This window comes from Cherax quadricarinatus, chromosome 6 (genome assembly GCF_038502225.1).
Source record: "Cherax quadricarinatus isolate ZL_2023a chromosome 6, ASM3850222v1, whole genome shotgun sequence".
In the NCBI taxonomy this organism is placed as follows: Eukaryota; Metazoa; Arthropoda; class Malacostraca; order Decapoda; family Parastacidae; genus Cherax; species Cherax quadricarinatus.
In genome coordinates, this window is record NC_091297.1 from 54995683 (window position 1) to 55014865 (window position 19183).

The window sequence follows — 19183 nt, forward strand, 5'->3', positions numbered from 1 at the left end:
CGTACACGGTGTACAGAGCCCTGAACGATTCCTTATTAAGATGTCGGAATTCTGTTCTGAGGTTTGCTAGGCGCCCATATGCTGCAGCAGTTATTTGGTTGATGTGCGCTTCAGATGTGCCTGGTGTTATACTCACCCCAAGATCTTTTTCCTTGAGTGAGGTTTGTAGTCTCTGGCCCCCTAGACTGTACTCCGTCTGCGGTCTTCTTTGCCCTTCCCCTTTGCACTTGGTGGGGTTGAACTCCAGGAGCCAATTGCTGGACCAGGTCTGCAGCCTGTCCAGATCCCTTTGTAGTTCTGCCTGGTCTTCGATCGAATGAATTCTTCTCATCAACTTACGTCATCTGCAAACAGGGACACTTTGAAGTCTATTCCTTCTGTCATGTCGTTCACAAATACCAGAAACAGCACTGGTCCTAGGACTGACCCCTGTGGGACCCCGCTGGTCACAGGTGCCCACTCTGACACCTCGCCACGTACCATGACTCGCTGCTGTCTTCCTGACAAGTATTCCCTGTTCCACTGTAGTGCTTTCCATGTTATCCCTGCTTGGTCCTCCAGTTTTTGCACTAATCTCTTGTGTGGAACTGTGTCAAACGCCTTCTTGCAGTCCAAGAAAATGCAATCCACCCACCCCTCTCTCTCTTGTCTTACTGCTGTCACCATGTCATAGAACTCCAGTAGGTTTGTGACACAGGATTTCCCGTCCCTGAAACCATGTTGGCTGCTGTTGATGAGATCATTCCTTTCTAGGTGTTCCACCGCTCTTCTCCTGATAATCTTCTCCATGATTTTGCATACTATACATGTCAATGACACTGGTCTGTAGTTTAGTGCTTCATGTCTGTCTCCTTTTTTAAAGATTGGGACTACATTTGCTGTCTTCCATGCCTCAGGCAATCTCCCTGTTTCGATAGATGTATTGAATATTGTTGTTAGGGGTACACATAGCGCCTCTGCTCCCTCTCTCAATACCCATGGGGAGATGTTATCTGGCCCCATTGCCTTTGAGGTATCTAGCTCACTCAGAAGCCTCTTCACTTCTTCCTCGGTTGTGTGCACTGTGTCCAGCACTTGGTGGTGTGCCCCAACTCTCCGTCTTTCTGGAGTCCCTTCTGTCTCCTCTGTGAACACTTCTTTGAATCTCTTGTTGAGTTCTTCACATACTTCACGGTCATATCTTGTTGTCTCTCCTCCTTCCTTCCTTAGCCTGATTACCTGGTCCTTGACTGTTGTTTTCCTCCTGATGTGGCTGTACAACAGTTTCGGGTCAGATTTGGCTTTCGCTGCTATGTCATTTTCATATTGTCTTTGGGCCTCCCTTCTTATCTGTGCATATTCGTTTCTGGCTCTACGACTGTTCTCCTTATTCTCCTGGGTCCTTTGCCTTCTATATTTCTTCCATTCCCTAGCACACTTGGTTTTTGCCTCCCTGCACCTTTGGGTAAACCATGGGCTCATCCTGGCTTTTTCATTAATCCTGTTACCCTTGGGTACAAACCTCTCCTCAGCCTCCTTGCATTTTGTTGCTACATATTCCATCATCTCATTAACTGGCTTCCCTGCCAGTTCTCTGTCCCACTGAACCCCGTTCAGGTAGTTCCTCATTCCTGTGTAGTCCCCTTTCTTGTAGTTTGGCTTCATTCGTCCTGGCCTTCTTCTGTGTGTGTGTGTGTGTGTGTGTGTGTGTGTGTGTGTGTGTGTGTGTGTGTGTGTGTGTGTGTGTACTCACCTAATTGTACTCACCTAATTGCGGTTGCAGGGGTCGAGACTCAACTCCTGGCCCCGCCTCTTCACTGACCTCTACTAGGTCCTCTCTCTCTCTGCTTCCTGAGCTTTGTCATAACTCTTCTTAAAACTATGTATGGTTCCTGCCTCCACTACTTCACTTGCTAGGCTATTACACTTCCTGACGACTCTATGACTGAAGAAATACTTCCTAACGTCCCTGTGACTCGTCTGAGTCTTCAGTTTCCAGTTGTGACCCCTTGTTTCTGTGTCCCCTCTCTGGAACATCCTATTTCTGTCCACCTTGTCTATTCCCCGCAGTATCTTGTATGTCGTTATCATGTCTCCCCTGACCCTTCTGTCCTCCAGTGTCGTCAGTCAGATTTCCCTCAACCTTTCCTCGTACGACATTCCCCTGAGCTCTGGGACTAGCCTTGTTGCAAACCTTTGTACTTTCTCTAACTTCTTGACGTGCTTGACCAGGTGTGGGTTCCAAACTGGTGCTGCATACCCCAGTATGAGCCTAACATACACAGTGTACAGTGTCTTGAACGATTCCTTATTAAGGTATCGGAACGCTATTCTCAGGTTTGCTAGGCGCCCGTATGCTGCAGCAGTTATTTGGTTGATGTGCCTCCTGTGACTTGCTCTGTGTTATGGTCACCCCAAGGTCTTTCTCCCTGAGTGAGGTTTGTAGTCTTTGTCCACCTAGCCTATACTCTGTCTGCGGTCTTCTTTGCCCCTCCCCAATTTTCATGACTTTGCATTTGGCAGGACTGAATTCGAGAAGCCAGTTTCTGGACCACATGTCCAGCCTTCCAGGTCTCTTTGCAGTCCTGCTTCATCCTCATCCGATTTAATTCTTCTCATCAACTTCACATCATCTGCGAATAGGGACACTTCAGAGTCTATTCATTCCATCATGTCGTTCGCATATATCAAAAATAGCACTGGTCCTAGAACTGACCCCTGTAGGACCCCGCTCGTCACAGGCGCCCACTGTGATACCTCTTTACGTACCGTGACACGTTGCTGCCTCCCTGTCAGGTATTCCCTTATCCATTGCAGTGCCCTCCTTGTTATATGCGCCTGATCCTCCAGCTTCTGCACTAATCTCTTGTGGGGAACTGTGTCAAAGGCCTTCCTGCAGTCTAGGAAAAGGCAATCAACCCACCCCTCTCTCTCGTGTCTTATTTCTGTTACCTTGTCATAAAACTCCAGGAGGTTTGTGACACAGGATTTGCCTTCCATGAACCCATGCTGGTTTTCATTTATAATCTTGTTCCGTTCCAGGTGTTCGACCACTCTCCTCTTGATAATCTTCTCCATGACTTTGCACACAATACCTGTCAAAGACACAGGTCTGTAGTTTAGTTCCTCATTTCTGTTTCCTTTCTTAAATATGGGGACTACATTTGCTGTCTTCCATTTCTCAGGTAGTTGCCCAGTTTCAAGGGATGTGTTGAAGATTGTGGTTAGGGGCACACACAGCATCTCTGCTCCTTCTCTAAGGACCCATGGGGAGATTGTCCGGTCCCATCGCCTTTGAGGTATCAAGGTCACTTAGCAGTTTCTGCACCTCCTCCTCGGTTGTTCGTATGTCATCCAACACTTGTTGGTATATTCCCTATTGATGTTCCCTTCTGTGCTGTCTTCCCACAGCCCTTCCTGTCTCTACTGTAAAAACTTCCTTAAATCTGTTTAGCTCCTCACATACCTCCTGATCATTTCTTGCGAGCTCTCCACCTTCTGTCCTCAATCTGATCACCTGGTCTTTGACTGTTGTCTTCCTCCTGATGTAGCTACCTGGACCTGGAGTTTACCTGGAGAGAGTTTCGGGGGTCAACGCCCCCGCGGCCCGGTCTGTGACCAGGCCTCCTGGTGGATCAGCGCCTGATCAACCAGGCTGTTGCTGCTGGCTGCACGCAAACCAACGTACGAGCCACAGCCCGGCTGATCAGGAACTGACTTTAGTTGCTTGTCCAGTGCCAGCTTGAAGACTGCCAGGGGTCTGTTGGTAATCCCCCTTATGTGTGCTGGGAGGCAGTTGAACAGTCTCGGGCCCCTGACACTTATTGTATGGTCTCTTAACGTGCTAGTGACACCCCTGCTTTTCATTGGGGGGATGGTGCATCGTCTGCCAAGTCTTTTGCTTTCGTAGTGAGTGATTTTCGTGTGCAAGTTTGGTACTAGTCCCTCTAGGATTTTCCAGGTGTATATAATCATGTATCTCTCCCTCCTGCGTTCCAGGGAATACAGGTTTAGAAACCTCAAGCGCTCCCAGTAATTGAGGTGTTTTATCTCCGTTATGCGCGCCGTGAAAGTTCTCTGTACATTTTCTAGGTCGGCAATTTCACCTGCCTTGAAAGGTGCTGTTAGAGTGCAGCAATATTCCAGCCTAGATAGAACAAGTGACCTGAAGAGTGTCATCATGGGCTTGGCCTCCCTAGTTTTGAAGGTTCTCATTATCCATCCTGTCATTTTTCTAGCAGATGCGATTGATACAATGTTATGGTCCTTGAAGGTGAGATCCTCCGACATAATCACTCCTAGGTCTTTGACGTTGGTGTTTCGCTCTATTTTGTGGCCAGAATTTGTTTTGTACTCTGATGAAGATTTAATTTCCTCATGTTTACCATATCTGAGTAATTGAAATTTCTCATCGTTGAACTTCATATTGTTTTCTGCAGCCCACTGCAGAAAACAATATGAAGTTCAACGATGAGAAATTTCAATTACTCAGATATGGTAAACATGAGGAAGTAATTGAAATTTCTCATCGTTGAACTTCATATTGTTTTCTGCAGTGGGCTGCAGAAAACAATATGAAGTTCAACGATGAGAAATTTCAATTACTCAGATATGGTAAACATGAGGAAATTAAATCTTCATCAGAGTACAAAACAAATTCTGGCCACAAAATAGAGCGAAACACCAACGTCAAAGACCTAGGAGTGATTATGTCGGAGGATCTCACCTTCAAGGACCATAACATTGTATCAATCGCATCTGCTATACAACAGTTTCGGGTCAGTCTTGATTTTCGATGCTATGTCATTTTCATACCGTCGCTGGGCCTCCCTCCTTACCTGTGCATACTCGTTCCTGGCTCTGCGACTGATCTCCCTATTTTCGCGCGTGTGTGTGTGTGTGTGTGCTCATCTAGTTGTGGTTGAGGGGGTCGATTCACAGCTCCTGGCCCCGGGTGTGTGTGTGTACTAGGGATGTATCGGATGTGAAAACTTAGACATCCGCGGATGCGGATGTCTTGTTTTGCGGATGCAGATGCATGTGTGGATATCTGCTTACAGTAAAATATGGATGCGGATTGCAGATGTCACATCTTGACATCCTCGCGGATGCGGATGCAGATTTTGCAGGATAGTCATGCAACACCAGACTTTGCTTTTTTACCGTATGGGAAATACTCTTGTAAGTGAGGGACTGAACTCATCGATTAAAGGCTGAGGGACTGATTACCTCAAACTCCTGCTCTCCTTATGCTTTCCTGCTTTGTATTGGACTGATGAAGCCACTGTGTAACGAAATGTTTCGTCAATAAAGATTCCCATTTATTGAATATTAAAATGGTATACAGTACCGACAGGTTGGTAGGTAGAGATGTAAAGATGTAATCTGTCCATCACCTTTGAAGTCAGAGATATGAGGTTGTCAGTCCCTCAGATCTGCCCAGTGTGTTCTCCGCGAATCTGCACGAGATGTCCTCTCCTGAGCAACTCTACCAGCAGCTAAAAGAGGAGCTAAGAGTTGCTAACCTTGAGATACGGCGATTTGCGGAGGAAAACAAGAGGATTCGAAGTAAACCTCCTGTTGTGAGTACTCAGGTCAAGAGAGGAACCTGGTCAGTGGCCGGCCAACATAGAACAAAGCAGAAAATCAAGAAGACTGTTGGGGTGACAGAAACAACGAAGATCCAGAAGACTGCTGTGGAGACTTCCATCCCATTTTCGGTGCTACCAGACGATTGTGTGTTGTCTACTGGAAACGTCGAAATGAGTACCAAGGAATCACTGGCAGAGGAGGGTGAGTCGATACCCCGTGAAACTCCAACAAAGACCATCGAAAACGTCACTATGAATTCCACCAGTGAAGGTAAGAACATTGTTTAAGTTGGGGACAGTCAAGTGAAATTTATGGATAGGGCATTTTGTCTTAGGGACAGGAAGAGGAGGCACAGGGTATGTTTTCCTGGGTCTGGGGTGAAGTATATTGTTAGCCGTCTGGACGATATCATGAAGAGTAATGGGAGCAATCCTATTATCTGTCTTGGTGTGGGAGGCAATGATGTTGGCAGACGTAGGAGTGAAGACCTGATTAGCAGGTATAGGACAGCAATAGAGATAATTAGGAAAAAGGGTGGGAACCCTGTGATATGTGGCATTTTGCCCAGGAGAGGAGTTGGAAATGAATGGCTGTCCAGGGCAATTGGTGTCGACTGCTGGCTGGACAAACACTGTAAGGAAAATGCAGTAACATTCATAGACAATTGGGACCTCTTCTATGGCAGAAATGACATGTATGCCAGGGATGGGGTTCACTTATCTAGGTTTGGGGCGAGAGCATTGGCCAATGCAGTGGAGGGAGCTGTTAGGTCTTTAACTAGAACTAGATAGTGGTATGGGATTTTGTGGAAAATCAATGTATTCTGAGTGTAGCGATAATGTGAGTTTTAAGGAAACCAGTCATAGGCAGAATGAGGAAGAGTTATTGATAAACATAGGAAAGCCAATGGCATTAGGTGATAAGGAGAGTAACAGGCATAGTGGAGGAACAAAAATCAGCAGAAAGAAAAAAGAGAAGGGAGGATTTCTGAAAATATATTATACTAATAGTCGTAGCACGAGAAATAAGATGGATGAATTGAGATTAGATGCGAGTGCGGGTAACATTGATGTTTTTGCCATAACTGAGATGTGGTTTAATATGAAAAATAAGGACATGCCTGCTGAATGTCACATTCAGGGTTTTAAATTGTTCCAAGTAGACAGAAGTATTGGGAAGTGGGGTGGGGTGGCACTTTATTTCCGTGATCGTTCAAATTGTTGCATAAAAACTGGTATAAAGTCTGAAACACATACTAAACCTGTTCGGGTAGAATTTTCACAGGGGCATGAAAAATTGATTTTAGGCTGCCCAGAGAACATTTATCCCGTATAAAGATATTAGATCAAATAGAAATTATCCAAAATGGATGAATAATAGGCTCAAATATCTTTTAGGGCATAAGAAAGGAATTTATAGGTGAATGGACGAATTGAGATTAGTTGCAAGTGTGGGTAACATTGATGTTCTTGCCATAATTGAGACGTGGTTTAATATGAAAAATAGGGACATGCCTGCTAAATGTTACATTCAGGGTTTTAAATTGTTCCAAGTAGATAGAAATATCGGAAAGGGGGGTGTGGTGGCACTCTACGTCACAAACTGCTTCAAAAAACAGTCCTGAAATATTTCTTAAAAGTCGTTAAATTTTAAATTCCCAGTCACAGAATTCCAATCAATATTATTGTTGCATAAAAAACTGGAATAAAGTCCGAAACACATAGTGAGTCTGTTTGGGTAGAATTTTCAGAGGGGCACGAGAAATTGATTTTAGGCGTGATATACCGTCCCCCAAACTTGGATAGAGACCAAGTAAGACTACTGTGGGAGGACATTGTTAAGGCCACAAGGCACGAAAAAGTTGTAATTCTAGGAGACTTTAACTTTAGTCAGACGGACTGGAATTTTGTGACAGGGAATTTAGAGTCTAATGACTTATTAGAAATAGTTCATGATTGTTTTTTGAAGACTGAGACACTTATGCAACATAGGGAATCTTTATTTAGGAAACGTTTCGCCACACAGTGGCTTCATCAGTCCAATACAAAGCAGAAAAGTGTAAGGAGAGGAGAAGTTTAAGGTAATCAGTCCCTCAGCCTGGAGTCGATGTGTTCAGTCCACCAATCTTGTAGAATGTACAGCACAGGTTTGTATGTATGTATAATGTTCGCCAAGACCGTAGTCCTGGCATGGGTCTCAACCTGGCGATGACCCATCTCTGGCTCCTGAGGGAGAAAGGTTTCTACAATGATGCGACATATGCTGCTCATGCACTCTTCTGGTCAGTTCATCTGGTTCATCTCATAAGCGACAACACCGTATATACTCCATTAGCGAGGAGGAGGATATGTCGTTATCACAGGCAACAGCTTGTCTGGTTCGTTGACTCCATGGTACACTAGTGTGGCTGCAGTCATCTCTGCGTCCTTTCCGGGAGATGATATCAATGCTAGTTGGGTGCAGAATGTCTCAGTAACTTCGCACTCCCGAAGACAGTGTGTTAGGGGGCGCTGGACAACGTGCTGGCAGTATTGGCACATCTCTTCCTCAGCCTTATCTACCATCATCTTGGCTGTGGGAAAGCCCAAATGAAGCCGATGGATGGCGGTACACTGCGCTCTGGACCAGCTTCTATCATACAGAGGGGGTTCTCTCTGAGTCGCTGCTCGGTACCACTGTTGAGATGGGGTATCACCTAAGACCTCCTCCATAAGTTTCATTGCTCTGGCAGCCATCAGTTTGGTCTGTCATAGGCTGATGGGGACAGTAATCCCAACATGTGGATACTATGTGGCTGTCTTGGCTGCATCATCTGCCGCCTCATTTCTCCGGATGCCAGCATGGCTGGGGATCCAGTTCAATGTCCATCTGTTACCCGGAACTTCTAAGGCTGTCATTATGCTCAGAATCGATGTGATGAGGTGAACATTGTCCTGTGGTTGAGGATGGGAGAGGGCATTGATTGCAGAGGTGGAGTCAACATGTATGACAGGTCGAAGTAGATGTCGTAGGGCTTGTGACAATGCCTGCTGAATTGCCACCAGCTCAGCTTGAAGGATGGTACAGTGGTCAGGGAGTCGCCAGCCTTGTGTGTAACCACTGTGGTACAGTCCAACTGCTTCTCTCTTCCTGTCAGGGTCGACAGAACCATCTGTGAAATACACTGCACAAGTGCGTCCCTCTGCCAGTGCCATGCTTGTCTCAGCATGATTGCTGAGAGTGTCTTGACTGCAGAGACGCTTAGAGATAGGCAGTTGCATGACGCAAACATCGGCCGAATCTGGGCGCCAGAGAGGTGGTGGATGATACCCATCAACAGGAAGGTCACAACTCTTCTAAAGGAGTAATTATATAGGCAGCAGCTTCTGCCCAGCACCACAAAACGAACGAATCCAGGAGTAGTCCGTGAAGAGAGTTGGATCGTGTGTCATGGTTGTCAATTTCCGTCTTCTTAGTGAGGTACCTTGCTGCCAGTGCAGAATCGTGGCTACTTTGCAGGCGTTTATGTATCTAACTCTGTCAGCCAGGGAAGGAAGCCGGGCCTCAGATCTGAGACATACTGTGTTGGACCAGATGGGAGCCCCAAGCATAGTTCTTATCGCCTGGTTTTGTACGACCTCCACCCTTTGTCTGCTCTGCAGGAAGAGATGAGCTAACACTAGTGCACCATAGCCAATGAGCGAGCTTATTGTTTGTATATAGTACAAGCGAAGTACATCTTTGCTCGCCCCTGCACGGTGCCTCGTCATTGCTCTCATGGCGTTGAGTCTGAGTAGAGCCTGTTTCTGAAAGGTCAGCTTTTTATCAATGTAGATTCCCAAGTATAGGTAGGAGCCTGCCCACTCAAGTTCTATATCCTAAATACTTAATATATTCACAGGATCAGGTCACTTGAACATCATTACAAGAGATTTCTCGGCCTAGATCTTGAGGCCTAGTTCCTTGCAAGACTGCGTAATTAGGTCCAAAACTCTCTGAGCCTGTCGCTCCAAATTGCCTTTCCCATTCACTACGACTGCAAGATCTTCAGCAAGGCTGAGGAGCTGCGTACCACTATGAAAGCGAAGGCTCACAAGTTCCTGCATAATTACGGTAACAGAGCAGGACTGAGCACATCTCCTTGTGGCATGCCGTTTTCCAGGGTTTTAAAGGAAGAGCAGTCTCCCTGAAAGCTGACACAGTCCAGCCTGTCCCTAAGGTAGGACTCTATCCAGACCAGGAGGCGTCCTTTTATCCCCTTCCGAATTAGTATTGTAAGTATTGCTGTGGGACTGGCTAGCTCAAATGCCTTCTCAAGGTCGAGGTAGACGACGATACTAGGTTTTTTGTTACTATCAGCAATTTGGCTTAGTAGGATGGATATGCACTCTGCTGTACCCACTCCTTTGGTGAAGCCAAATGTGTGATGATGAGAGGGTCCAAGTTTCTGTAGAAGGCGGTTTAACACCATCCTCTCAGCAGTCTTGGCTAAACAGCTGGTCAGCAATATGGGTCTCATACTGCTTGGGTCCTTGGGCTTTGGAATTGGTAAAATGGTAGCCTTCTTCCAAGCTGCTGGGAGTGTTCCGGCCCTCCATGATTTGTTTATGATGTCTAGTATGGCCTCCCATCCACTAAGCCCAGCCCGTGCAATCATGGAGTACATAACACCATCGATGCCCTTGGCAGTGTCACCCGTGGTCTTAATGGCACGCCGGAGCTCCAAGTCCATGAGGTCTTCACCAGTCACATATTCTGACTCACATGCAGCTTGTATCGTTAACTGGCGTTGTGGCAGAATATCCGTCTGTATATTCCGGATGTCCTGTGGGAGCTGAGTGGAGGCTCTCCTGGAACTGAAAAGCTCCACTAGTTTCTCAGCTTCTTGGGATGGGTTCGGGTGTGCTGGTGGCCTCGGCTAGCTCTTGCCAGTTGCTATGTTGAGCTTGCCCCATATCTCAGATAAGGTGGTGTGATGCCCGAATGTTTAGCACCACTTCAGCCATTTCTCAATTTTTACTCTAATAGAGACTCTGCAGGCATGCTGCACAATGGCTCTCAGACTATTCCTGTTCTCTGTCGTAAGGTTACGCCTGTATAGCTTCCTAAAAGAGTTGATGCAGTGGTTCTCCTCCCGTACCTCGTCGTTGTAGAACCACCAGTCTCTTTTTTGAGTGAGCCCTGCGGACTTCTTTGGAATTGCGCACTCTGCTCTCTGGATGAGAACAGTGATTAGTTCCTGTTCAGCTGTATCACAGTCTTCGGATAGAGTGTATGTGGACCACCAGCCATGAAGATAATCCTGGAGCAACTTCCAGTTGGCCCTCTTTACGTCCCGTCTAGGAGGCAGCACAACTGTGAGAGGCCTGTTGATGTTGAAGGTGGTGATCACTGGGATCTTGATGCAAAGAATTCTTCAAACTTGTCCAACCTTTGGACGAAGACCTGCTTCGACTAGTGGATCGTACCACTATGACCCCGCCTCTTCCTGCTTTGCCTCACCTGACTACAGTATATAAGCCACGTCTATAGCACACCTCCTCAGTGTCATTGTCATACGCCTCCAGTGACGGACTCCACAAGAAAACTTTAAAGTAATAGCTGAGTATTCTCACAGATTTGCGTTCAGCACAGTTCACACACTCAGTTCACGGAGTACACTACCTTATCACTAGACAGGCACATGGCTTCTGCCGAAAAGAAGAGGCCACGATGCTCCATGAACACGACGGAAGACTCGGATTTGGAAATGTGGGGCGCAATTCTAGCGAAGAAGTTGGGAGACCACTACATGTCATCAGAGGAAGAGGAAGATCCTGCTCACATTGTAGCAGATCTGACAGTTCCAGTCATGGAGCCAGCGAATATGGAAACAGGGGAGGAAATAAACACCCCACCCCCCGAGAACCAAGAAGGATGGATCACTGTGGACAACAAGAAGCGGCGTCCATCCAATGAGCAGGCAAACCAGCTCAACCGACCTGGCAAATTCAAGGTGAAAGTGAAGTCTTACGGGGACCACAGAATCCACTATGATGTTGTTTCATACCTGGAATCACGACACAACCGGAAGTTCAAGATATGGTTCAACTTGAGGGGGGGAACCAATATTGACTCCTCTCAACAAGGAAATGTACACCACCTTGAAGACAGTCATTGAGACAGATCCCTCATTCACGTTGGAGGAACTGGACTCTCGGCAGAAGATCACCAAGGGTGTAGTGATGCGATACCCGCTGATGATGTTCATCGGGGCAGCAGCAGCTCACCCCAGTGTGGTGTCAGCTCAACGTCTCAAGGCAAAGACGGCAGGCAACGCACCAACCCGACAGGTCCTCATACAGCATGTAGGACAGCTGCCATCCCAGCTGGACCTCGGTTCTTGTGGCAGGTACGATGTTAGGACCTTCACGGCAGAACCAGTTCGCTGTTTCAAGTGCCAGACTTACGGACACCTTGGTGCACTCTGTCCGAACAGAGTAATCTGTGGTGTCTGCAGCCAGCACCACCCTACCGAGAAATGCATCACCAAGCTGAAAAATGCATCGCCACCCACTCCACAATGCCCGAACTGCAGGCAGAAGCACCATGCCTGGAATCCTCGATGCCCTGGGAGGCTCGCCAGATTCAAGGAGCCTGGAAGATGCCAAAAACTAAGCAGCAGGCCATGACAGATCATCACTCTCAGCAGACGATGGGTGCAGAGAACCCTGCCATACCGCAGACCTCTTATCAGGTCACCCAACTCAATGCCCAGGAATTCCCAACCCTCGAAGCCTCAACCAGGCGTCATGGTCAGGAGCCTCCTGCACCCTTACCTCAACGATGAAACAGAAACAAGAGGAACAGGAGGCTTCAACAACTCCAGGGCTGAGGGACTGATTACCTCATCTTTTGTATATAGTTCTACTGTCTTCTAATTATGTCCTAGAATCTGTATTGATAAAGCCACTGGATGGCAAAACGTCTAATATAAAGATATCCAGATGTTGCACATGTGTCTTAACTTTCATACTCGTTAATGGCTGACTAAACTCCATCTTGCATTCCTTAAGTACCCTGGAAAACAACTCATCGGGTCCCGGGGACTTATTTTGCTTCAGTTTGTCTATCTGTTTGATTACCATGTCCCTCGTGACAGCAATATTAGTTAATTTGAATTCATCAGGAACTGAATAATTGTTAATTTCTGGAGTCTCATTTTTGTCTTCCTGTGTAAAAACTGACAAAAAAAGGAACACATTTTCAGGTCGTTATCCGTCAGCTGTCCATTCCCAATTTTCAGAGGTCCTACTTTTTCCTTCACCTTTGTCCTGTACACTTGAAAGAAGCCTTTTGGAATGGTCTTTGATTCATTAGCAACTCTAATTTCATACTCACGTTCAGCCTTTCTAATCCCCTTTTTTACTTCTCTTTTAAGCTGAACATATTGGTCAGTAAGGTTAACCTCTCCTCTTCTGATGCGCCTATAAATTCCCCTTTTCTCCCCCAATAGATGCTTTAGGCTCCTGTTAACCCATTTGGGATCATTATTATTAGACCTAATTTCTCTCTGGGGAATGTATATACTCTGAGCACAGTGTACATAATTAAGAAAAAAATCATAAATGGAGATCCCTTTGTAATCATAAGTAAGATCATCGTCAATAAAATCATTAGCTAGATAACCCCAATCGAGATTTGACAGGTGTTCCCTAAGCCCATTATAATCGGCAGAACGAAAATCAGGGGCTTTTACCGTAATATCATTATTCTTGTATTCCCAGTTAATGGAAAAAGTGATGGATTTCTGATCACTTGCGCCAAGTTCTTCAGTGATCTCCAGATTATTTACGAGTGTTTCTTTATTTGACAAGACCAGGTCTTGCAAATTATTACCCCTGGTAGGCTTTGTTTTACACACTGCTTCAGAAAACAGTCCTGAACTGTTTCCATAAAGCCACTGGACTCCAGATTACCGGTCAAAGAATTCCAGTCAATTTGACTAAAGTTAAAATCCCCTACTATCACTATGCTATTGTGTCTAGAAGCCTTAACAATTTCGTCCCAAAGAAGTCTCCCTCTATCGTGATCCAAGCCTGGAGGTCGGTATATTACACCTAGAATGAGTTTTTCTTGACCTTCTACAAACTCTACCCAAACAGATTCTGTTACTCTTCCATCTATTTTTTATACATGTTTTTTTTGCAACAGTTAATATTTTCTCGAAGATATAATGCAATGCCTCCCCCTTCCCATTACATCTATCTACATTGAACAACTTAAACCCTTGAATATTACGCTCAGCAATCATATCCCGACTCTTTAAATCATACCAGGTTTCAGTTAATGCAATGACATCGAAGTTCCCAGCACATGCTACCAAACGTAGTTCATTAATTTTATTTCTTGTACTTCGACTGTTAGCATAAAATACCATCATATGTTTTTTTTCTTCAGCATATTTTCCTATTCTTTGTTTTTACACAATTTCTGAAATTATCATTACTCAGAGTTACTCCATGACAGTTACTATTAAGATTCTTAATATCATTTCTAAACTCATACCTCTAACTAATCCAAGTTTAAAATCCTAACAACCCCCTCAACTGAGCTAGCAAGAAAACCCACACCTGCCCTGGATAAGTGAACCCCATCCCTGGCATACATGTCATTTCGGCCATAGAAGTTGTCCTAGTTGTCAATGAATGGTACTGCATTATCCTTACAGTGTTTATCTGGCCAACAATTAATACCAATTGCTCTGGACAACCGTTCATTTCCAACACCCCTTCTTGGCAAAATGCCTCATATAACAGGGCACCTCTCCTTCTTCCTAATTATGTCTATTGCTGTCCTGAACCTTCTAACTAAATCCTCACTTCTACACTTGCCTACATCATTACCTCCAGCACTGAGGCAAATAATAGGATTGATCCCATTGCCGTTCATGATGTTGTCAAGCCGGCTAACAATATCCTCCATCCCAGCCCCAGGAAAGCAAACCCTCTGTCTCCTACTCCTGTCCTTCAAGCAGAACACCCTATCCATATACCTAACATGGATATCCCCAACAACAACAATTTTCTTACCTTCCTTGGTGTCGTTCGTCATGGCATTCCCAGTAGTCAACTCACATTCGTCGGGTAGCACGGAGAATGCATTAGATGTTTCCACAACAGTTTCCACAGCAGTCTCTTTCTTCTTCATCGTTTTTACCTTTCCATTCGTCTTCTTGATCGTCAACTTCGTTCCATGCTGTCCAGCCACTGTCCAGGTTCCCTTCTTGACCTGAGGACTCAAAACAGGAGTACAACTACGAATCCTCTTGTTTTCCTCAGTCAATCGCTGTATCTCCATCTTTGCTACCTTCAATTCTTCCTTAAGCTGCTGGTAAAGTTGCTCACTGGAGGGCATGTTGGTTCAGTCCAAGGAGAGTACACTAACGTCCTCACTGAGCTAAGTACACGTCGCCACTACTTGGCATAAGAATCAACCCCTATAATGACAATTAGGTGAGTATAATGTATCTTGGATATCCGTATCCGCAGAACACCTGCATAGTTTCTTACATCCGCATCTGCATCCCCTTTTTTTCTAAATGAGACATCCACATCTGCATCCCCTTTTTTTCTAAATGAGACATCCGCATCTGCATCCACATCCGTAATCACGATTAAATAAATATCTGCATCTACATCCACATCCACGCCAAAGAGGATGTGGCAGATATTATAACCTAAATTGAAGACTGAGACACTTATGCAACATATGGGAATCTTTAATGTGGAAACGTTTCGCCACACAGTGGCTTGATCAGTCCAATACTAAGTAAAAAGGTGTAAGAAGAGGAGGAATTTGAGGTAATCAGTCCCTCAGCCTGGAGTCGATGTGTTCAGTCCATCAATCTTGTAGAATGTACAGTAAAGGGCCGTAGACGTGGCTTATATACTGTAGTCAGGTGAGGCGGAACAGGAGGAGGCAGGGTCATAGTGGTACCATCCACCAGTCAAATTAGGCCTTCGTCCAAAGGTTGGACAAGTTTTGAAGAATTCTTTGTATCTAGATCCCATGACGATGCAGTGTCTGACAGCTGTGATGAATGGTTTTGAAAACCGACAAGTTGAAGATTGAGACACTTATGCAACATATGGGGGTCTTTATTGAGGAAACATTATTGAGGCTTCCTTGTAAAGAACATTGTGATGGGGAACTGAGACCGTTTCTTAATATTTACAAAGTTTTGTAAGGAATTATGCATCTATCAATGTTGTTCATCAACTTCCAAGTCCTCAACATAAATATGATTTGGTGGTTGGAAATTCGCGAATGTGTGAAGCCCGTGAAAGTTGAAAACGCGAATGTTGAGGGAACATGTACACCTTAAAGTCGGCATTTTAATCTAAAAACATGGTTGGAGTTTTTTTTCTCTCATTATGCACTACATGCTGCAGGATTTTTTTATACAGAGCACACTGACCACACAAACTCATTCTCTCATGTGGGCCTACCAGCTTTCTCCTGCTTGATTTGAAGCTGTTAGAATTATTGAGTATATATATATATATGTCCGAAATACTGGCTGTAAGACGTATATATATGGCTGAAACAGTCAAAGGGTTAAGTGGAGGTGACCTGATTGGGTGAGCCATTGGTGGGGTAAAATTCCAGGAGCCTGTTGCAGGACCAGGCTTGCAGCCTCTCCAGGTTCCTTTGCAATCCTATCTGATCCTCATCCGATTTAATTTTCGTCAGTAACTTTACATTATCTGCAATCAGGAATACTTCTGAGTCTATCCCTTCCAGTCCTAGGACTGACCCCTTTGGAACCCCGTTCGTCATAGGCGCCCAGTCTAACACCTCGTCACGTACCATGACTTGTTGCCTCCCTGTCAGGTATTCTCTGTTCCACTGCAATGCCTTTTGTGTTATGTATGCCTTATCCTATAGCTTTTGCACTAATCTCTCGTGTGGAACTGTATCGAAAGTCTTCTTGAAGTCAAAGAAAATACAATCTACTCACCCCTCTCTCTCTTGTGATGATTCCATTACCTTGTCACAAAACTCCAGTAGATTTGTGACAAAGGATTTCCCTTCCATGAAACTGTGCTGGTTGTCATGTATAAGCTTGTTCCTTCCTAAGTGCTCCACCACTCTCCTCCTGTTAACCTCTGTGAATTTACATACTAAGCATATCAGTGACACTGGTCTGTAGTTCAGTGCCTCATGTCTATTACATTTCTTGAAGATTGGGACTGTATTAATGTTGGTAGAATTACAGACAATATGTTAAGTAAAAGGACACAAGTGCAACTAATGTGACATTTTATTGTCACATTAGTTGCAAATAATACATGGACACATAGGGTAAATATAGGCTTAAAGTGAGATGTAATACTAGCGATAGTAGTAGCAGAAGCGATAAATGGTTTAGAAAACCGACAAGTTGAAGACTGAGACATTTATGCAACATATGAGAATCTTTATTAAGGAAACGTTTCGCCACACAGTGGCTTCATCAGTCCAATACAAATAAGAAGGGTGTAAGGAGAGGAGGAGTTAGAGGTAATCAGTCCCTCAGCCTGGAGTGGATGTGTTCAGTCCATCAATATTGTAGAAAGCTTGATAGACTAATGAAGCCACTGTGTGGCGAAACGTTTCCTCAGTAAAGATTCCCATATGTTGCATAAGTGCCTCAACAGTAGCAGAAGTAACATTAGTTGTAGTAATAGTAGTAGTAATACAAAATGGTAGAACAGTCAACTTGCACATGAGTAAAAGGTTACAAAAACTATTAATTGGGTGGCATAAAAATAGGTTAGACAACTATGTCACATTGGTTTCACTTGTGTCCTTTTTACCAAAGATTGGGACTACATTTGCCATCTTGTTGTTAGTGGAACACAGCATCTCTGCTCCCTTTCTAAGTGTAAGGAAATTGGAGTATAGACAAGGAATTAATGGACTGTATGTAGCTACTTAACTTGAATGACAATTGAACATCTTCACAGCCACCCCTGAAGTTCTTGTTTGGAGGAACTGTTAACTCCAATCCTTAGGGCTGTAATAAATTAAGTAATTGTAAGTATATAATTTACCCAAAGGAGCGTTAGGTCAGCATAATATTCAGTAACCGAATGCTGACTCAACTTACGGTTTTGGGCTCAGTGCCCACGTATCACGAGGTGTTCTGATAATCTAGTTAGATTATTTATGCCTTATCTATCCACTGCACAGCTAACTGAACTTAGTAAGTAGACTTACCTGGGAATATGTAATGGACCTTAAAGTGTCACTCCATTATCCACTGTCTTGATTGAAGAAATAGTGTCTTACCATGCACTATTTGTTTATGAAGATAGTTCGCAACACTACACTACACCGTTCTCCAATATTTGTCTTTTTCACAGTAATGTCAAAACAGAAAGATAATACACTTCACTGTTATCGTTCTACTGTGAAAGTTGAGATTGTCACTGATGTACGGAATGCACGATTCACTTGTGTCTTTGTCTGTTCTTATAGCATGAAACACAAGTTGCTTGCACCAGTACGTAAAGCAATCTACCGCTCTTGCCTTGGCTACCGCCCTGTGTGCCCACCTACAAAGGATCTGCTGAATTCAGCATTATTACTCTTCCTTGCTAAACACTGCAACAGTTGTTAACACATGATGCTTGATTTCTTGTTGTCTGGGCATAGATAATAGTTCATATTAGCCTCAACTTGTAAATAAAGGGAGCGCAGGGTTTTCCTTAATTTTCCTGCTATGGTAAGCGAGTAATTTTCTCTCATTAACCCACCTTATGGTCACAACATTGGTCTCTTGCAAAGAGTGGTGTGACTATGACATATGCTGGTACAGCACCTGCTTCCAATCAAATTGCTGATCAAGAAGCGAGACGTCATTTGCCCCTCTTGTCCCTTCTGAGAGAGTTGGGTCCCTCAGGGGTGAAAGGGGATGAAGGGGGGTGAATACCCCACTTGCTGGAGAAAATTTCTGAACACTCAGGACCCATGGAGAGATGTTCTCTGGTCCCACCACCTTTGAGGTATCCAGTTCACTCAGCAGCGACTTCACCTCCTCCTCGGTTATGTATTTCGTCCAGCAATTGTTGGTGTATCCTTTGTTGGTGTGCCCCACTATTCCAGCTTTCCAGAGTACATCCTGTCTCATTGTAAATGCTTCTTTAAATATCTTGTTCAGCTCCTCACATACTTATCGGTCGTTTCTTGTGAACTTTCCTCCTTCCTTCGTTAGCCTGATTACCTGGTCCTTGACTGTTGTTTTCCTCCTGATGTGGCAATACAACAGCTTCGGTTAGACTTGCCTTTCGATTCTATGTCCTTTTCATATTCCAGCTGGGCCTCCCTCCTTATCTGTGCATATTTGTTCATGGCTCTTCGACTAATCTCTATTTTCCTGGGTCATTTGCCTTCTGTATATTTTTCATTCAATAACACATTCACTTTTTGCCTCTCTACACCTTTGGGTGAACCAAGAGCTCGTTCTGGTCTTCCCATTATTTCTGTTGCCTTTGGAAACCAATCTCTCCACTGCCTTCTTGCATCTTCTCGTCACGTAGTCCAGCATTTCCTTTACTGATTTTCCCACCAATTTTATTTCCCACAGAACCTCTTGCAGGTTCAGTGT